The sequence below is a fragment of the Ammospiza caudacuta genome, chromosome 14, assembly GCF_027887145.1.
Source record: "Ammospiza caudacuta isolate bAmmCau1 chromosome 14, bAmmCau1.pri, whole genome shotgun sequence".
NCBI lineage: Eukaryota > Metazoa > Chordata > Aves > Passeriformes > Passerellidae > Ammospiza > Ammospiza caudacuta.
The window spans coordinates 13,584,169-13,606,112 of record NC_080606.1 but is presented as its reverse complement, the minus strand read 5'-3'; the positions used below and the strand labels follow the sequence as shown (position 1 = coordinate 13,606,112).

At 48.7% G+C, this 21,944-nt stretch overlaps 1 protein-coding gene across 1 annotated transcript in view; it reads right to left on the bottom strand.

Moving 5' to 3' along the window:
- FHL1 (four and a half LIM domains 1) overlaps positions 1-9,823 on the bottom strand; it is a 29,157-nt gene extending 19,334 nt beyond the window's left edge. The window contains exon 1 of the mRNA XM_058814340.1: positions 9,761-9,823. The gene's annotated coding sequence lies outside the window, so the exon portion shown is untranslated. The remainder of the gene's footprint in view (positions 1-9,760) is intronic.
- Between the last annotated feature and the right edge of the window lie 12,121 nt (positions 9,824-21,944).

Below are 21,944 nucleotides of genomic sequence, written 5' to 3'. Positions count from 1 at the left end.
GCCAAGTGTCTCACAGCAGCTCTCATGCTACTGCATTTCTACCAGTGCTGCCTCTTGGAGCAATGGGCAAAGCCTGTGAGTGGGTACATTCATTAAACACAAACTTCAGAAAAAGAGAAGTGAGATACTTTAAGCAGTGCTTGATTTTAAACACAGAAATAAACCAACTGGAGCTGGTAAAAGTGCTTGTGTGTTTGATTAAGCCATCCTCTGCTCTGGGATGGATTCAGGCCCAAAAATTATTTTTTCTTTCTCAAGTAGCAGAGAGACAATAAATTCAGGGACAATGAGCAATACAGTCTGCAAAGAGAAACAGCCCTTCTCAACACAATCACTGCAAGCTCTGCAACCACTGCCCACATCCAGCCATTAGAGATGGGCTCCATGTGAGAAAAGCAGTGCTAATTGCACACAAATGCCAGATAAAACTGTCAAAAAGCTAAACCAGATGTGAAAGAGTGGTTTGCTTTCTTTGAAAACCAGCTTGTGCAACTGCATTTCATGAGAGCCCACAAGCACCACATCCCTCTGGGAATGGTGCAGGACAATGGGGAAAGGGTGAGGTTTCCAAATCGTGGAGGGTTTTCCTGCAACAGCAAGGACTCTGCTGTCCCTTTGGTACAGTTTCACCCCTTGAGACAAACTCTCAGAAGGAAGCCTGGTAGGAGCCTTGCCAGGGCTGAGCAAGGTTAGGCTTGGTCCTGGATCTGCAAAGAGCATCAGTGGGTTTAGGCACCCATGGACAGCCAAACAGCAAACACACCTTGGTACCAAGAGGGTGAAACACTGGGGGAGGACACAGGGAAGGCCTGCAGGGATGCCTGTCCTGCTCCCAAATGTTAACATCCAGTGCTACATCCACAGAAAAGAGGTGACACAAAGGAATGTCAGATAAGCAGCATCTCATCTCCAAAGAGGTGTTGAAAACAGAAAATAAAACGCTCCATGTGGCATCTGTAGGTTTCAAAGTTTTCCAGCATTTTGCCCAGCTCAGCTCTGGGCAGTTTGGGGTGCTGGTGGCTGGGACACATGGTGTGCCATGCAGCAGGGTGACATGGACTCAAGGCCAGCCCCTGGGACAGCCCAGGCACACCAGGGCACTGCCCACCCTGCAGCTGTAAAGGGTGAACTCACATCTGTCTCACCCAGATCTCGCTCAGCTCTGAGTCCCCACATGAAAATCCCCTTCTTTCAAATGCCAGACTGCTCCAAGCACCAGGCTCTCCTGAAGCCTCTCCCTGGAGCTGATGGCTGAATGCACTGGCGGCACTGAGAGCTGCCTGTCATGTTTTGGGGTCATGTCACCAAAGCATTTCCCACATGGCTCCAGAAAGGAGCTGGAAAAAATCCACCTACAGCCCTGGAAGGGACTTGCAAGAACACATAATTTACAGATGTCTCATGATTGTAAAATTATAATAAAAGACTTCCAAAATACAAAATACCCCTGCTGAAACCAATCTCTTTTTATAGATGCAGCCTCCATCCCTTGTTTCAGAAAGCTATGAAGTTAATCCAAAAAAAGGATCATGTTTTTTCATCATGTGAGTAGGTTCACAGATCACTTTTCAGGGGCTCAGCTTTTGTTTGCATTTGTGCTGTTGATAATTGTTCCCTGTTTTCACTTACTGGTAATTATGTCCTAAAAGATTTGCTGAAATCCATCAGTGGGCCTCTGGTAAGGGGCTCATGCATTGCTTCATCAAGATAGGTGATATTCTCAGATATTTCTACACAACTTCATGTATTTGATAATTCAGCAGTGGGGAACAAAATCCAAGCAGAGACCACTGCCACAGCTTTGTCAGCCTCTCCCCTGCAGCACCATGTGCAGAGGGACAGGCAGTGCTTCCTCCTACAGACAGAGCTTTCCAGTTAAAAGTTGTACTTCTACAGAAAATGTGAGTCCATTGAATGGAGTGCATCTGGAAACATCTGTCCTAGCAGAGAAAGGGGCAGGGTGACATAGGAGCCCTTTCTGGGCTGCCAAGGGATTGAGAGCAGCACAGTCTCCTTATCCTGCCTCTCTCAGGCACAGCTGGCACTCCACCAGAGCCCCCTCCATCATCCCAGAAATGACATCCCATCATCCCAGAAATGCCATCCCTGCTCCCACAGTGCCCTGGCAGCAGCTGACTTCAAAACTCCAATCCTGACCTGCATAAACTGGGGACATTTCAGGGCAAAGTAATGCCAGAGCCCAAATGTTCCATCTCCTGCCCCAGGTGTATTGCAGAAGAGGGTGAGGTTTTTCAAAGCCCTTGATGCAGCCCCTGGAGCAGCAGCAGGAGAGGCTTGGCCTTTCAGTGCTCCTGCCTAAACAGCTGCTGAGAACCAACCCTCACCTACAGCTCAAGCATCTCAGTTTGCCCACAATCCTTTCCCAGGGAGAAGCTTCCAGAACAGGGGAGATGGCAGAGAAGAACCTTTGCAGCACCTGAGCCCACCCCAAGGCTCTCCAGTCCCACGAGGAATGTCACTGCCACACTTCCAGGAATTGTGAAAGCCCTGTTTCAGCAGGCAGCTCCACTCAGCGTCCCCTGCACTTTCTCATTGACAAGGCAAAGCTGTTTGGCAGAGCGGCTCCCAGAGCATCCAAATGTCCCTGGAGCCGCCGGCATTCCTGGCGCTGCCGCCCCTTCCCTTCCCTTCCCTTCCCCGGCTGCTCCAGGGATGAGCTCATCGCTATTTCAGGTTGAATTTGCACTTGGCAATCTCCCTGGTAACCAAAACAACTCACTCCCGGTTTATAGGAGATTTATTGGTTGTTTGCTTGGTGTCTAGTGGAGCACACGGAGGTTTCCCCTCACTGGAGCAGGGGCTAAGGGAGGGCAGGGGATGCTCTCAGCAGCGCTCCTGAGATGGGCACTGGGAGCCCTGCAGGGCAGGGAAAGCTGCATTCAGCTCACCCCTGAGACATGGACTGAGGAAAGGAGCTGTGGGGCACGGCTTTCACCCACACACCCCACAGGTGAGCCCTTAGGGCAGCCCCCTGCCAGCCCAAACAAGGGTTACAGCCTCTCCTGCACGTCACAGTCACCATAGGGATGCTGTTTGCAATCCTCTCCAGCCAAAAATCAGCAAATCCTTCCCCAAACAGGAACAATGAGTCCCCCACCCACTGCAAGAAACCCATCCTAACACAGGGACAGATCCAGAGTGGAAGTTTCCACCTTTGGTTATAAATCATTAAGGTGATAATGGCATAGAAGAGAAGGGAATATTATGGCAAGGGGTGGATGACATGTTCTGGCATCCACCAAAGTAAATCCAGACAGAATCTAACAGATTTGCATCCCCAGTGTGTGCCCTTGTGCTGCTGAGAGATGAACATGGGCTGCTCTCCCATCCTGGCCCTTTCCAGAGGCAGCACTGACATAAATTATACACCAAGAGCATTCACCTGGCAGGCTGTGCCCTGGGGAGCATGGCTGCCTTTCAATGGGCAAAGCAAGGGCAGACAGGAACTGAATTTTCTTGTGTTGAGTGAAATACACAGCTCTGTGCATTTTTAATGTGAGATGAGACCAGAGAGAGAGGGAGGGAAATCCTTGCACCCTGGGCTGTCCATCGGTGCCTCTCCACAGTGCTGCAAAAAGCAAGAGCACACCAGGACAATGCTTAGACACCACCAGGGAATTTGTAAGTGGATGCAAAGCCACTCAGTCTCCAGATTACGATCTCAAATTACTCAATCCAGATGAGGACCACACACCTGTGTTCTGGAGGTGCTTTTTCTGTGTTTGCATTCCCTGGAACCACAGGCTGCCCTGTGGTTAATGCTGCACCAAAGAGCAGCACACAGTGCCAGGCCCCTGGAATGCTCCTGGGATCCTGACACTGCCTCTGTGGGCTCTTGAACTGAGCAGGCATCAGTCAGAAACTCAAATTCACCCACTGGATGAGGTAAATCAAGCTAGAAAAATCTCTGGAGAGCACAGCAAGAGCATTGTGAGTGCACACAGCTGTCCCCAGGCAGCAGTTTCCTGGGATGCTGCAGCCCTGGGGATGACACACCTCCCAGGAATTTTAAAGAGCTCTTTGCTATCTCAGTGCCATGAGATGAGGGGAAAACCAAGAGGCACAGAATGAAGTGCAAAAAGCTCAGGAGTACAAAAACGAGAGGATAAGACAGGAGCTGGAAAGGGAGGCAGGCAGTGCCTCAGAAGTGACTAATTCCAAACCTTTGCTCCAGTGTTTATTATAGAAAAGAACAGATAAGAAAGGCTGATGGCAACAACTGCCAGGGGCAGCCAGTCCCAAGGTAAACAAGCAGCAAATGCCTTGGGAGCAGCCTGCCAAGTCCAGATGGTTCCCACATCTTGGGGCATTTCTTTACAAGAAAGGACATCATTTTCTGACACCCCAGCTCCCCCATTTAGGGTAGTGCCATAGTCAAGGGAATCTTTGGTCACAGACCACTGGAAGCACATGAAAACTGAATATTGCCATATGAAGGCTCTGAGGAAGAGCTGGGAGCCAGCTCCCTGCAGGAAACTCAACTAACAACCACTGTGGGCTGGACCAGTCGTGGCTTTAGTGTGATGAACCATTTCTATTTTCCTTAGCACAAGAAGAAAGGCATGCCCAGCGCTCTGGTTCATATGAGAGAGTCTTGGAGGACTGAGTGGATTTTTTGCCCTGTCCAAGCAAAACAGCAAGAGCAATTCTTGCTCTGCCAGAAGCTCTGAGCTCCTCTGCAGCTGAGAGCTGGTGTGGCACAAGAGCCCTCACACTCTGGGACAGCTGCTGCAGTGCTAAAGGGACCTTGAAGCAAAATAAGTGAATTATAGACCCCTGTACCAACCGTGCCTCCCTGCAGGAGTCCCTTGGCACATGGAGCACACACAATCCCTTGTGAACAGGAGTCTTTTAAACCCATCATTTCAGCAGGCAGACACCACTGGAGCCAGCCAGTATTTGATTTGAAGCTCCCTCATATGTCAAAGCATCATAAAGCATCATAAATCTGTGAGGCAGATATTAGTCTCCTCTTTTCCACTCTGCTCACTTCCCCTTTCCAGGGGTGGAAAGGGATTAGAGACAAGAAAGCCAAAAGCTGCCCTGCAGTGATTCTTCCCAGCAGGAATAGTTTTCCCCTGTTCTCCATTACATGTCTGGGTGACAAGTGACATTCTGTACCTGACCCCAACAGGTCACCAATGCAGCAGTGTCCCACCACCTTCAACCCCTCACAGCTCTGACCCTTGGCTGGCAGCTCACAGCACAGCCAGCCCTGCAGGAGGGATGCATCCCAAACAACCCCAGTCACTGGGTTCACCTCAAGGGACACAAAAGAGATGAGGCACATCTGTGGAATGTAGAGTGGGTCTTCTGAAAACATCAGTCCAAAGTCAAGAGGGTTTGAATTTCTTATTTACAAAAATAATGCAACTCTGCAACAGCGTCCAAACCAAAATTGTAACTCTGCCTGGAAGTTTCCAGCCAGGCACACAACAAAATAGCTGCCCTTCCACCCTGGATTGCAGCTCCAGAGCTGCCAGGAACCCTGCCCTGGCTCTCCAACTTCTTCCAGGGAACTCTAGTTCGGCCTTTTTTTGAAAGGGTGCTTCCAACCCTGTCTGTACCATTCCAGCATGGCTATAATGCAATCCTTGCTCTACTTTGTTATTCTCCAAAGCCTTAAGTGTCATTTTAGCCCTGTCTTGCCATAGAACACAGACCCTATTTCCCATCTATTCTGGTGGATATGAAAAAGCTAGAGAAGCAGAAGAGGGAGCATCCATTCATCCATCCATCCATCCATCCATCCATCCATCCCTGAGAGGAGGAATTTGCTCTGGCAGCACCCTTGGCACCACCCATGCCTGAACCACCCTGGAAGCACCCAGGGCCAGCTCCTGCCTCAGTGAGAGCTGCAGGGAGGACAAGCACTGCCCCTTCAAGGGCTTCTCTGTGGCTTTCCAACAGCAGCTCAGAGCATAGCAAAGCCTTGGCAGGAAGTACCCAGAGCAGCCAAATGAGCCATTTCTGGTAGGGGAGTTTTGCCCACAGGCCTGGGGAGGTTTCACAGAGAGAAATGCTCATCACACACCAGCCTCAGCCTCTTGGCTCCAATTCATTCCTGCAGAAGCCAAGTGGGGTGATATTCCCAGATATTCTCTGGGCTGCTCAGTTACAGCACACTGGGGAGAGGAACAAGCTGGGCTCTGTCCTGTCTCTGAACCCCAAGGAAGCTCCAGTCCTTTGGTCCTACACCCATCCAAGTGGCTGCAAACAGGGTTTTAGTGGACCCAAGGAGAAAAGGGCTGGAGCCAGAATACATGACACAGTCCTTCCAAAACCAATAGAGGAATCTTTGGTGCATGTCCCTGCCCTTGATGGCATGCCATGCCTTTTGATGGCTTTGACTTAGGGAAAGATTTTTTTTCTTCTTTTTTTTTTTTTTTTTCAAGTACCCACTGCAGAAGTGGAAGCATGCATTTATCTAAATAGCATTTAATTCTTTAGAGTCACAGAGTCTCAAGAGCCATCTGCTTAAAACTCCTCTCCAAACAGAGTATCTAAGTGAAATATGAGGTCTCTTTCTTCCTCCCACACTCCCTCTGCCAAAATCATACACTAAATGACTGATCTCAGACATTTCTGCTTTGTTGCTTTCCCTGTCTGCATTTCTATAACACAGAAATGAAATAAAAAGCAATCCAAATGAATCAAGCTGTAGTATTTTGACTTACAATGTATTTTTTTAATGAAATCACAGGTCAGTTCTGGGAAGGTTTACTGCATAGACATGATTTCCATTATCTTTTCAAGCAAAAGTGAGTCCACCCTGCTCAAGGTAAAGAATCGAATCTGAAATCTCAGCTTGGCTACCTTTGCTCTCCCACCAGCAGGGTACAAGGTGGCAGTGCCTGGGGACCACGAGGGTGACAGGCACGCATTGAGTGCTTGGCTCAGCTCCCCACACATCTGCATCTCCCTGTGACCCCTGAGAGCTGGCACCACAGCCTGCCCATGGCTCTCCAGGGAGCTGCTCTGATTTAGGAGATATCAAACCAAAACCAATCAGAAGCCTGAGCAAACTTTGCACATTGCTGGTGGTGAGACTTTTATTGCTTCATTTAATGCCCCTGGGACTTCAGGGTAAGCAGCACCACAAAAAGGGAAATGCCAAACACAAACTTGTGTTATCCTTGTCCCATCAGCACAGATCAGAGGAATTTTCTACCTAAACCCCCCAGTGCTTCCACTGGCTGGTGAATAAATGTAAAAGAACATAATTCACCCAGGCTGCTGCTGAGGGGACAGTGTTATCCTGGCTCACCTCTGCCTCTCTGCTGCATTTTGTGAGAGCTCACCTGCAGAGCTGTGTGCAGCCCTGGGGGCCAGCACAGGAGGGACACGGAGCAAGTCCAGAGGGGACAAGGATGATGTGCTCTGAGGGATGGAGCACTTCTCCTTTGAGACAGGCTGAGAGAGCTGGGATGGCTCAGCCTGGAGAGGGGAAGGCTCTGGGAAGGCTTTATTGCCATATTGTATTTCAGTTCTTCAATGGGAAGATGAGAACAAACTTTTAATCAGGGCTTGCTGCAACAGGACAAGGGCAAAGGTTTAAACTGGAACAGGTGAGATTTAGACTAGATACAAGGAAGGAGATTTTTACACTGGAAAAACCAGCAAAAAGCACTGGCACAGATTGCCCAGAGAGGTGGAAGATGCCCCATCCCTGGAAGTGTTCAAGGCCAGGCTGGACAGGGCTCTGAGCAACCTGGCCTAGTTGAAGATGTCCCTGTGGACTAAATGGCCTTTAAAGTTCCCTTCCAACCAAACTATTCTGTGATACAAAAGGAAGTAAATTCTTTCTTGGGGACAAGGAGGTCAGTTCCTTAGAGCTTTTGTTGCATCCTAGTGCAGTGGGTGTGTTCTGCAAGCCACATTCATGCGATAAGGATTCAGATTACAGATGAAGGGCATCCTACAGCACCACTCCCCCATCCACATACATGAACCTGACTGGGCTCCCAGCTGCTTCCTACCACATATCTGGATTTTCCATTCACAGTGCAGCTCGATGGAAAGGCTGCTTCCGAAGTAAAGGCCAGCCAAGACAGGCAGGAGAGTGTTTATTTTCAACTGTTTGAGTACCCTAAACATTGCCTCCTTTTGAACAGCTGCCATTGTTTACATCCAAGCAGAGAATTGTACCAGCATACAGGGAGACAAGCCATCTCTCACAGCAGGGAATAACTTCTGCTAGAATCAGCTCAAGGGCCCAGTCCTCAAAACCTTCCCCAGCCAAAATTCCTCAGTGCATGTCAGAAAGCAGCTGTAAAATCCCAGCCCTGAACTCCTTTCCTTCCTCAGAGCCACAGTCCAAAATCTGAGCAACTGCCTTTGTGCTGCACTGAGATCTGGAGGGGTTTGGGGTTTTTTGCACTTGTGGTGCCAGCTCTGAAACACCTACCCACATTTTTCTTTTAGGTATTAGTCAAGAAGGAATTTTTATATACTGAGCTCCTTAAGGAAAAATTAGGAACTGGTTTGTATTCAAGAATGCTGTGTTTGGCAAAAAGAAAAAAGGGTTTTGTCACTGAAGTATGTGGGTGCTTTTATCATTACAAAAGAAAGTTGAAGTTCCAAAGCCATATTTGGTTGCTTGATCAGCTATTTGCTTTGTACATCATGGCTTAAGAATTTAATCAGTTTCCTCTCTGAAGTTTTTTTTGTTGTCGTTTTTAAAAAACACTCTTCCTCTCAAAACAGGGTAAAAGGCTGTTTGGTAGGTGGATTGTTTTTACAGTTTTCCCCATCCCACATGCTAGATTTCAGTGGTTTAAAAAATAGTCACATCCCATTCTCAACCATAGACAGCTCCTGTTTACACAACACAAACTGGACCAGAGTCCCACACATTAACTTATCTTTTGACCAATTACTAAAGAAAAGATTAATGGCAGAAACACCCACCTTGCAAACACATGACAAATACAACTTCACTCATGCAAGTGACTTCCCAAATCTATCTCAACACAGGGGTGCAGCATTTGTACAAAGCTAAAGGTGTTTGCATTCACATGGGTGCAGCAGCAGGAACCCTGCAACGCCTGATACTCCATAATACAGGAAAGTGTGATAATTATTAGGTGAAAGCTTGCATTCCCATATTCCCCAATTCTGTTACTGCCAGCCTGCTCGCAGGGTTGTTCCTCACATCACCTGAGCCCACAAAACAGTTTCTGCCTCAGTTATTTCCTCTCCACCTCTCTTTAAAATCCTCAGAGGCACATCTGACACCAGCCCAGGAGAGCACAGAGCTGACAGCTCTTACACAAATCAGCACTACTGCAAATGCTCCCTAAGCACCAGTTCAACTTGAAAGCAAAGAGAAAAGTTGTATTTATACCCCAATGTTAAAAGCAACCACCTTCCAGGAGGCAATATGCATATCAGGAAAAGAGGATGCAAGAGAAATCAGAAGCAAGAATGTGGATAAATCCCATTTCCAAAACAACCCATAAAACAAGCAGTTTCTGAGGTTAACTCAGCAAACTACGGAGGAATTGCCTGCTGAAGTGTTTTAGTAGTGCAGTGCACACCCACAGGCTTCCCACTCCCCACAAACCCTTCTCCGGCAGAGCAATCGCAAGGCAGAGAAGAGACCAACCCAGCCCTGAAATCCAGAGATCTGCGAGGCGTGGGATGCCGGAGCGCTGCCCTGCTCGGAGAGACGATGCTGAGCGGCACGGAGGGAAGGAGGAGGGGAAGGAGGGATGGATGGATGGATGGATGTGCTTACAGGCTGCCGGGAGCCGGGGCTGCTGCGGGGAGCGCACGGACGGACAGAGCGCAGGGTCCGGGCTGCGCTGGGCTGGCCAGCGGGAGAGACGCGGCTCCCAGCTTATAACACGGAAAAAAAAAAAAAAAAAAAGTTAGTCCAACCCAGAGCACCAGAGCACTCACTGATCCTGCCCCGGGGAGCTCCTCCCAGGGTCACCGCTCCATCCCCGGGGGGAAAAGCCCGAGCAGCGCCGGCGCTTTGCCCGCAGAGCTGCCCCGATCCCCCCGCGGCAGGGCAGCGCTGCCACGGGAACCGCGGGATGCTGCAGGCTCGGACAGACCCGCTGCCCCAAAAACTGCCAGCAGCTGCACTCCCCGACAGGGAAATGAGGGACAAAACCTCTGCAGGAGCATGCTGAGCCTGTCCTGCCCAAACTCTCTCTGAATGCTGAAGGCTTTCCTGGAAGCTCAGTTATACAGCACCTTCAGGATCACAGACAGAGTTTGCAGGACACAAGATTTCCTGGGATGTATTTCAAGTGAGAAGTCTGAAGGGAAGGAGGAGACCCAGCTGAAGAGAGTACAGAAAAAATGGCAAAAGAAGAGTATTTTCTTCAAAATAGATATTTTTAAAAAAGTAATGTCAGGTAGCAATTAATTCCTAATTTAAATAAATCCACATGCCTGTGCTGCTGCACCACACCAGAAAAATCTCACAGCATTCACATTTGTTTTCTTTTCTCCCTTTCTCCACCCCTTATTCTTTTTATAGTCTTCTGAATTTCTCCCACTTACTTCCATTCTTCTCTTATTGGACACATGGCCCAGCAAGAAACTAAGTTTGTTTTCAACAAGAGGTGCTTGTGTTGGAGCTCTTGCTCTACAACAAGTGGTGCCTTGGAAAGTCACCACAGAGCTCCTCACTAATGGCAGGAGAGGCTGGTAGGTGTGCTGGACACAGCACCAGTATCCCTGGAAAGCAGATCATTACACTTGGGCCAAGGAATTTCTCTTTGTTAGTAAAACAAAAACATTGTGTAAGAGCAAACACACTCTCTTTATAAAAACATTCATATTTTTCTGTGTCTGTTCATTCAACAGGTAACTCCCAGAGATTCCTCCAGCACTGCATCACCCATATAAACAACACCCCTAGCAGGGACAGGAACACTGGGCTGCCCTGAGGTTCAAGGCTCAGACTGCCACCCCTTGCCAAGAACAACTTCAGGCATGCATAAAACACAGATGTGAAACACCAACATCATGTATCACTGTGGACTGGAGTTTACACTTGATTTTCAAAGGAATCCAAATACCCATTTCCAGCTCATTTTTCCAACAGCTCTCCCAGCAAGCATAAAACTTTCTCACCGTTATGAGAGCTTTCTTCTAGTGGCTGTAACCAACCATCAGACCTACAAGAACATTAGCAGAGCCCCCCTGCCCCTCAGGTATGAGGTTTGTAATGTGTTTGCAGCTGCAGAGCTCCAGGATTCATGAGAAATTGCAGAGGTGAGCCCCATCAAGGATGGGACATTCAGACAGAGCATTCCCAGTCAGATAAATCAAGGCAAGAGCTCCAGGAGAAACCAGAGGTGCAGAGTGTGAGGATGCAAAGTCAGATGTTGTACAACTCTAGGAGAACATCCCCAGGAAAAATTACCCTGCAGGCAGCTCCTGTGGGGTTTCTTCTTTCAAAAGAAGCCGTTCTCCTGCCTCTGGCATGAACAGAAACAGGAGGAGAGAGGATGGGATGGGTTCTGCTCCAGGGATGTCTGTACCAATGGATTCCCTTCTCCAAGACCCACAGGGGTATTTGGGGACTAATCCTGCACCTCTGCAGCTGCATCTTGGGAGATCCCAACCAGAGGATGCATCCTGGAGAAGCACAAGTGCTCTGATAAGTGCTTGAAAACAGGCATTGCAGCCCACCAGCAGTGTGACAAGCGTCCCACATCTGCAGGGAATTGTCATCAGGAGCCTCTTATTTAATATTTATTTAAAGTATTAGATACTTTATAATAATTATTTGAAGTATTAGATGCCTTCCACATACAACACAAACTAGAGAATTCATGTCCAAATCCTAAACACCAGCTACCATCAAAAGCAACTCCTAGGCAGCCTGTCTGCTAGTTTAATGGAGTAGCAGCTAAATAATAAATTCATTTATTTCATGTGGCTCTCGGTGGTTACAGCAGAGCAGGTTGCTATTGGAGTCATTCATTGCTCTCATTGGATTGCAGCTCAAGGCCTCATCCTGCAATTGCTGCATCCCTTAGATCCCTGTTGGATTCACTATCCAGTCCCATGTGCACAACGCCACATCCAGAAAAAAGCAGAATAAAGGTCTGCAAAGGCACGTGGCACAGAGCAAGTGCTTTATCCCATCTTCAGTATGGCACTCCTGCCAGAAAGTGAGTGTGTGCAGGACCAGACCTTAAATCAGGCCTTAAAATGACCAGTACACCTGACAGAGAAGAATTTAAGCCCTCCAAAGCCTGCACTCATCACAGCAGCAGCTTTATTGTGTTTGGAAAAGAGCACTGGATGATTTAGAGAGCAAGGACAGCACACAACCAGAGTCAAGGAGCAGGCACTGGGGCACTGCCACATTCCAGATACAGAAGAGCACTACAAAAATCTCTGCCAAAGCACCAGATTAATCAAGAATAAAGTGCAAGAATGACACAACTCATTGCAAAGGACTGAGTCAACTCTGAGTCAATCTCCTACTACCCATAGTGCTTGCTAAGGAAGATAATCAATTACCCTGCAAATTGATTTTTGGCAAACAGAGGAAATAAATCTAAAAAGAAGGACTCCAATGATCCAATACATCCTTGACTAGTTATCCAAACAAAATGAACTATAAGCAGAAGCACTTAAAACCGAGTTGGTTGAATTACTCACTCAAACCTATCTGCTAGGAAACTTTATTTGGAGATGGGAGAGCTTGCAGAGGGTGTGGGGAGGCTGCTCCACAGCCAAGTGCTCTGGAAGAAGCCCTGAGGGCAGGACACCCCCAAAGCCAAGGGCTCACTCAGAGCAGGGATCATCTGCACCACTGGAGAAAAAGGAGTGTTTTGATTCATCCTTTGGGTCTCTGATTCCATTAAATCCCGCTGCAGCCACAGAGGGGGGAACCCTCCCACACCTGGGGCCTGGTTTTGGCAGGGGAAGGAGGCCAGGGCACCTTGGGGTGAATCCCTGCAGGATGCCCTTCACATTCCCCATGGGTGGGTTTGGCTGTCCTGCCTCCCACGTGCCCGGCAGGGTGTGACACATCCTATCCATGGTGTCACCCTGGCAGTGGTGACAATCACCCTGTGTGAGATGGAGCTGTCCCACTCACCTGCCCGAGGTGGGACCCCATGGCCACAGCAGCTCCTCACTCCAGCAGAGACAATCTCCACACACAAACCCTCCAGAGCCCCACTCAGGCCTTCCCTCAGCTCCAGGTGAAAATAATTACCAATCTCCCTCGTTAAAGTCATTACCATCATTATCCCCTCTCCCCTCTTTGTGCAAAACAGCTGGGAAAGGTTATTTTTCCCTTCCAAGCTGCAGTCTGAGGGATGCAGCTATTTTGGGCTTAAGGTACCATCACAAACCCTCTTGTCTCCCTACCCGCACTGCCTCCCCAGGGTCACTGCCCTGTTAACTCCCTAATGGACAGGCTCCATCCTCCTTTCAGCACACAGCCACCTGCTTTCACCATCCCTGGGAGCAGGGAGCCTCCCCAGCAGAGGCAGCCCCCCAGGCTGGCTGTTCCTGTGACATCCATGTCCCTGCCTGGGTAGAATCATTTATCCTGCTTTGGATGGGTTCATTTCCCCCTGGAATATAAAGCATCCGTGGCTCACACAGGGCCTCCCAGCTGAAAGGAGAGCTATCATGTTGGAAAGCTGATCCCCTGAGGTCCCAGTGGTGGCTCCCTCCTCAATGTGTCCTCTGACTTTTCCAAAGTCTCTGTTCAGCCCCAGGTGCACAACTTGCCCTGCAGTGAGCCATTTCAAGAGAGGAAAAAGAGGAAAAGAAACAGGAAAAGAGATCCATCAATGTCCACACCCTCAGCCATCCCACCATCCTGCTGCCCTGGGGGATAACTGGTGGCCAGATGGAGCCTCAGCCCTGCAGGCAGCTGGAACTCACCTGACACCAGCAAATTACCTCACAGCAGCAGCACAAAGTCTCCAGGCAGGCAAAGTAATGGAAAAGCTGAAACACTTCAGAGTCATTCCTCTCTGGGAGTAAGTCAGGGAGGGTTTATGGAAGGTCTGGTTAAAACATCAGTGATGCAAAGCCTTTTCCATGGAGTTTGAACACAAAACACACTGCTCTGCAAACTGATGCACAGGAGAGCATCACAACCTGCTGGCCACACACTGTGGGCTGTGATCCCCAGTGGGAGCAGCCAGGCTGCCAAAACAGAGACATCTCCGTGCTCCTGCTGCAATGCTTCCTGTCAGCGTGGTTTGGAAATCATGCACATGCAAGGGAGTGTGGGTGAAATTCATGAGGGGCATCAGTGGATTCTTCTTCATTACTGGTTGAACAAACCAGAAAAGGACCAAGTTTTCCTGGCCTCAAGTTGCACCACAAGAGGTTTAGGTTGGATATTAGGAAATATTTCTCTGCTCACAGTGTGGTCAAATATTGGACCAGTCTGCTCAGGAAAGTGGTGGAACCACTGGGAGAGTTCAAAAATCATGTAGAGACCTGGTTTAGAGCTGGGATTGGCAGTGCTGGGTTAATGGTGGGACTCGAGATAAGCTTTTTCCAGCCTTTATGATTCTGTGATTCTTTTAATTTAGTGGGTAAAACAGCAAGTTTTACCTTGCTGTAAGATCACAAAAAAAGGATTATGATTGTATTAGGTGACATGCACAAGACTACTCAGCTTTCCCCAATTTAGTGTCAGAGTATTTATGTAGCATAGCCCCAAGATACCATCAGCAAACCTGGATCAAGAGATCAAAGGAGATTTCCAAAAGCTGAACAATCACCTGCTGAGAGCCTGCTGGTGAATAAGCCCATGAGTAATTACAGTGGCTGTGTTGTGACATCACTGCTACTCAGATTTTCCTGAGTGACACCAGAATGTGCACATGGAGCAGGGATCTAGCTAAAGATTGTTCCCACCTTTAAAAAGCAGCTGCAGAGATGGCTCAGCTATCAGATTAAGAGGAGCAGCCGTGTCAGCCCTCTTGGTGTCCTTTGGCAGAGTCCAAAATGCTTCTCCCAGAACAAGCTGCTCCTTCTGTGCATGGAAAATTACAAAGGTGACTCCCATTTATAAAAGATGATGCACCAGAGCCCTGCAGGAATGGACCCATCTGTTGACTGTATCAAGGCTACATTTGGAAAAGGCAAGAGAAACTGAGGTTTCCAACTGTCTTTCCAGCAACAATTTAAGTTTTCAAAGAATGTTGGCAGCAGGCACAACTATTTATCTGCAGCCTGCAAGGGGCTATTCAAACACACCAGGTTTTCTGCCAAGGGTAGGGCTTGAGGTTTTCTGCTCTGTGGTTGTTTGAACTTCAGCATTTCCACCCACATTCGTGTGCTGGGTGCTGGTGTTTGTCCTGCTGGATCAGAGGCAGGGATGGGGGAGCAGCAGGCAGCTTGTGGCCCCACATCTCTGGGAGTGCCAGCTCTGCCCCTGCAGCCCCACACACCAACGTCATGTCTGTGCAAAGCCACAAACTGGACTGTGGGGAGCCTGGCCAAAAACCAGCTCTGCTCCTGCCCAGCTGCTGCTGTCTCCAGGACTTTTCAGCCACCCTCTGCTGAAGTCAAGTAAATTTCCACTGACTTCAACAACTGCTGGGGCAGTTTGTTTAAGTGTTTCCAGACTTTGGCCCTTCCAGCAAACACCTTGGCCAGCCATTAAACAACAACAGGAATCCATCAAATATTTGAGTATTTGTGTATGTCAAACAGATAAAATTTCAGAAGAGGTTTGGTTCTTGGTCCTTATCAGTTATCAATTCCTGGGTGGATACCTGCTGAGAGAGATTTAACAAAGGTTTCTAATAGCAGTGAAGAAAGAAATAGCAATATAATATAAGGTTTTCCTTCAAACAAGGCAAAGGGATTTTTGATGATACACATTATAGACACATGTATACCTTTATTTTACTGTACATGATTACCCTAACATTGGTCTTTTTCCTTGGTGTGAGACTCACCAGGAGTTTCATGTTCCAGATTTAAAATATGGCTGCCAGGCATCAGACCAAAGTTAAGCTTCTTTATTAATTTTAGCTTTAGATTTTAGTCTAAGAAAAAAAATCATTCAAGGTACCCACAGACTTACATAAGTAAAATACATGCTTAATTAGCAGAGGAAATTCAAATTCAAAGCATGACAAATTTCATTTTGCCTGAGTCTGCAGCTAAATTCAAATAAATTAAAAAGCTGAGAACCATGAAGAAACACATGCAATTGGATTAGATCATTCCTGAAGATGAGAGACAACAAGCACAGGATGAGCTGGGGCTCACAGTGTTTGCTGCAGCTCAGAGCACCAAAATTAAATTCCCCATCATGGTGCAAAGTGTTTCCTTGGCTTGGGCAGGGTGACAATTTCAGCCCTTCAACCAACACCTGCCTGGCTCCAGGGCTGCTGGCAATGCTGTGAACACTCCAGAACGGAGCAGAGGTGCTCAGGGCTGCAGCCCCTGATTGTTCACCTGCCAGCCTGACCCATGAGGGATGTGCTCAGCGTCCCTCAGGGTCCTGTGGGCACACAAAGTCATAACAGCATTTTTTGCTCCTCTCCTGGGGAGGCAAAGATACATGAAAATTTAAGGCTTTGCATCAGCAGACAGGTAGCAAGAGGAGAAGCTTTCAGACTCAACAGTACCCTGTGGAGATGATTCTGGTTCCAGAGCAGAGCTGGAGAGGTGGAACCACAGCAATGGACTCGCCCAAAGCTCCTGTGCTGCCACAGCAGCCTGCAGTCCATGGGATGGGGCAGAGTCACCCCCAGCCCCTGCCACCAGCGTGTCCTTCCCTCTCTGGGTGCAAAGCCTGGAGCTGGGGAATCTTAACCAATGCTCTGCTGCCTCCTACAAAAGATTTTCTGTGACTCACAATTAATGCCAGTGAAAATCAAGTGTAGTGTCATAGTTAATGGCACCTGGGTCTGTGCACAGGTAAATTTGGTGTGCTCCAAGGTACCAACCTCAACACCCCCGTGGTGCCCAGGGTCACACCAGGAGCAAAGGGGAGGAAGCAGCCACTTGTCCAAGGCTCTGGATGAGCTCTGTCCCAGGGCTGGAACTGAAACCAGCCCAGCTCACCACACCCAAGTGCCTCTGCAGAAATCAAAGTATTTTTTCTTCTACATAAAGGCACTAGGAATTGTGCTCAGACCTGCACTGATGGTGATGTGGAAAAGCCAGGTCACACCTCTCCACTTTTTCTGCTTTTCCCTTGGGTCCAACAGCACTGGCCAGATGAGCCAGTGACTTTCTGTATCAGATCAATTTTCCCTTTGCTGAAAAAACAGATTGCATTAAAATTATAAGGCTATTGATGGAAAACTTAGTCCCAAACGAGGTTGTGGTTCTTGTTCTTCATGCCAAACAAATCAAGGGAGTGGTAGCCCATTAAACTATATACTTCATGTTAGCTTCATACTTAGGCAAGAAGTAAATTTGTGCAAGATTTCCAGAGGCTTTGTTTCACAAACAAAAAAAGAAATAGTCATGGGAAAATTACAAACAATTTGGCACTAAGGAAATTATGAATGTAATTTCCTGAGCTCAGTGTGCTGGAGGAGCTGCAGTAAATAGCTGTCAGGCAGCTTTCTCCAACAAAAGATTTTAGATTTGATACCCAGCTGTGAAGGAGATTTGTCTGTGCTGGACTTTTGCTCTCCTTCCAGTCAGATGGGATTTTCAACTGGCTTAGTTTAGCTGGCACAAAGGGAGCATGGGTGTGTTGCCTTTGGTTTAACCAAATTTTCTGGGAATCATCTCATAAGTAAAAATGACAGAACTCACTCCTTTGCTGAGTTCTGCTGAAGAAAATTGATTTAACAATGATTTGAAGTCAAACTGAGAGACCCAAGAGAAAGATCTCAGACATATGCATGGCTACAGAGAAGCTCTCTTCCTGCCACTTCCAAACTGAAATAAATCTCTTCAGTAAATCAGATTGGGATTTTTTTTCCCCTCAGCAGCTCAACTGAGAGTTGGGAACAGAAGAAGAAACTGAACCAACAGCAGGGAAAAATATTTGGCATTAGGTATTCTGGATCTGAGGAAGAACATGAGAATTGTGCACAGACTATTTAGATTTTGATGAAAGAGCCCCTCAGGAGAGCAGCTCCTGCCAGGAGGGGTGACAGAGGCAAAAAGGGCTCTGGGTGCTGCACATTCCCTTTGCACCTCCCTGGAGCAAACCTGAGCTGGTCAGGTAAAGAAATTTGAAAAATGCTCCCATTTGGGGCTGGTCAGGCCCTTTTGGGGGCTGGTTTGGGAGGGGCTGGAGCCTCCCCAGAGCTGCAGGTGCAGGTGGGAGCAGTGGGTGCTGCAGAGGCAGGAGCAGCTCTGCTGCAGGAAGGGTCACTCAGAGCCCTGGCGCTGCCCTGGCTCCCTGCAGAGGATCCTGCCCTGCCAGTGTCCTTGGCAACCCAGAGCCACAAACAGCCAGTGGCAGGAGCCAGGAGGGACAGAGGGATTGGCCAGTGTGAAACCTGGTAACTGGCTATAAATATTTACACACTGGCCTCAGCTTTACTCGTTCTGCTGCATCAGAGGCTGGGCGGCCGCGGAGCGCAGGTATTAACTGTGCTGCTTGTGGTGCTCCAGGGCTTCAGCAGCACCATCAGCTCCACTCAGTGTCCTGAGCCAGACTGGATCGTCCTTTCCCAGCCTGAGGAGCCACTGCATCCCTCTCTGCCGGTGGTGTGTCCACAGCAGAAGTTTTGCCCCAGCTCCTGTGCCAGCCCAGCCAGCTCTGTGCTCAGAACTGCTGCAGCACCAGCCTGGCCCCAGCTGGACTCTTCTCCCTGCAGCCATGGAACTCAGTCTTGCCAGCACTGCTGAGGCCAAATGCCAGCTATGGAATCTCAAACTGAATATCTGTAAAGCCAGGATGATCCATTTTTACCAGGGATTTTTTTCCTGTCAACCCTTGTCACGAGCACCATCAGTCCATAATCAGCTCTGCCATCAGAGCACAGACTGCAGCTGAAGCAACAAGTCCCTGATGGAGCTGAGTTTGGAATGTCACAGTGCCACAGGCCTGGCTTCTCTCTAGCAGGACAATAGCCCTGAGCCCTCTTAGGCATCTCAGCAGAATTGAGGTACAACACAGCAAATATCTCAGCAACAGAGCTCCAGCCCCTGCAGAGCACAAACCAATCACAAGGGAAATTTGTTTGCCCTTTGTAAGAATTTGGACATTTTTGTGTGAGCTGCAGACACAGGTCTGGGGTCCCAGGTGGAAAACATTTCAGACATGCCCTGTGCAGTTCAGAACTGCATCACCTGAGCTGGCCCATCAGAGGAATCCTTGGTTTTGCACTTTGAGAAATGGACACCAGTGCAAATAATGACCTCAGACCACTCAGACATCGTTTAGCTAAACAGCTTTAGGATGGTCAGGGCTATTTCAAAGCTGAAAATTAATGGCAGAGTACATGGAGAAAGGAAGAAATTTGCATTAAACCTGGCCCATCTGTCACTGAGATACACAGGCATTTCCAATTCCCTCTTATTGCAGATGTCAAAAGCTTCAGAACCTGTGAGAATTCACATAACATATCCAAAGCACCAGTGATTAATATTAACTACCTGAAAAAAGGGAAAGGCAACCAATGCTGCATCTCTTGTTCTCTTTTCTCTTGTACCTGTGGGAATTCTAAGAGTATCACAGAAGAGCAGATTCAGCCATCCATCATCAAAGGGTGCACAGGAGACACTTCAAGGCTCTGCAGGGACTGAGGATGCTGTGAGGATGTGGAGACCTGCTGTCCTTAGCTGGTTTTAAGGTCATACCCCTGGAGCTATTACCCGGAAAAGGTACATTTTGGTTCAGACACTGCTGAGAGCAGGAAGGGCACAAGGAAAATCTTTGCTGCTGTCTCAGCCAGGCACATTTACATTGCCAGGTGTTTCCATGCTCAGCCAGTTGGTGTTTTCCCCTTCTCAGAGCATCCTTTGCCCTGCAGTGCCTGCCCTGCCCAGCACCCATGTGGGTAATCTGGCATAACTGCCCTGCCTGCTGCAGGTGGAAGGGCTCACACGCTGTACAGAACTGACAGCTTTAATTTATGCACATTTTTAATCTTTTCCCACATTCCTGGGAGCTTATGCACACAAGAAAGGGAGAAATGTTCACACATATCCTTAAAAGCAGCCATGACCACACCAGTGTGGAACATGCAGGCTTAGAGATTGCAGCCATATAAGGGCTCCTTGGGGCTGGAGCACCCCTGGCACCCCTGGGGGGAGCACAGCTGGTGGAATTTCCTACTAAAGGACAATTAATAAAGCCCCAATCCTTTTGTGTATACACATGTCTAAATATTGGACAACAGATTCAAACTTTGCTACCCCACAACCCTGAACCTTTCAGGACTCCTGCACTCATTAACAGATTTGTAGCCTCTGACCCAGGTTCCAAGTGCAGGGACAGTGAGGGCTGGAGATAGGAAAAGCACCAAGAGGGGCTGTTTAAGGGCTGCAAGTCCCAAAGGAAAGTGCTCCAGAGCTCCTGGTCCCCAAACCCTGTTCTGAGAGCAGCACTGAGTGGTGACAGGCTGGAACTCTGCTTTCCCTGGCTGGGCTCTCCAGTCCCAGCTTCAGCCCCACACCTCACCTCTGCAGCACCCTGAGACTTTGCTTTTCCTCTTCTCTGAGGTCCAGGAGCTTCCAGGGACATCAGAGCCACTGTGGCACTCCCTGCTTGGCCATGGCTGGGACAGGGCACCAGGAGCCACAGTGTCCCCAGGAGGCTGCAGGCACCAGGTGTGCTGAAATGCCTTTGGGATAAATGAGACACACATTGCTCCCAGCTGGGTGGGGAGCAGGGGGCACACACAGAGTTGGTGCTGGGCAGTGCTGCTACCCCTGCACTGGACACAGGGAGTGCACAAACACTCCCAGTCCCTGGGCTCCCTCACCAGCCTGGCAGATTTTGTCAGGGTTGTCAGCAAGGACACCATTCCTCCATTTCTATATTACTACCTCTTCCAATTATTCTCCAATCACAGACATGTGTGGCCAAAAGAGATTTTTTTTAATTTACTGGTGTAAGATTATATTTGGGCTCATTGCATCTGAGAGGCCATCTCAGATGGCATCTGCATCTCACCAAGAAGTTCTCTCCACAAAACTCCCCACATCTGGTGAGAAACACTTTTTTGGAGTTGTGACAAGAGAAAGTCCTCCTGCAGCAGTGCAAGCAGCCATGATGATCACAAATTAGCTGCAGATGTCAGCAAAGCCCAGTGCTGGGAATGGCCTGGTGCCCAGGTGAGGTGAGACACACACCTGTGAGACATGGAGAGCTCAGGTGATGTGAGACACACCTGTGAGACACGGGGAGCTCCAGCAAGGGCTGCAGCTCACCCCTAAAACTCATCCTGCAGTCAGCTTGTGGCCTTAAACTCCTCATTCTGAAAGCTTAGTAGGGAGAAAGTGGCCAAGAAGCAGCTGGGCTTAAAGGTTAAAACAAGGCACAGGGGAGATGTCTGTGAGCACCTCCACACTCCAGGGTTTGAGAGGGTGGTGGCTCCTGCCAGGGGCTCAGGGTGTCAGAGCAGTCGGTGCTGCAGCAGGATTCCTCTCCTTTGTGCTGATAAGGACTCAGCTGGATGGTGCTGAGCCCACAGGGCATGGGAGGGTCCCTGGAGCTGGCTGGGCTGGGCCCTGGTGGCCCCCATCTGCAGGGACACCGTGGGGATGGACAATTGCTGTCCTTTCCAATATTGCCATCTAGAGGACCAGAGCTCCTTAAAGGCCATGATGAGATAAGGAAAAATCAAAGCCTTGCTTTTTTAAAATTTTACCTCATATAAATGCTGCCCCAGCATGATGTGGAAATGGAGAGCCAAGGGTGCAGAACTGTTGGTGGCTTTGAGCACAGCAATACAGGATTGCTCTAAACACAGCCCTGTGATTTTTTTGAGGCTGTAGATACCCAATGCTGGCCCATTTCCCAGCTCTTTACTGATCCCCAC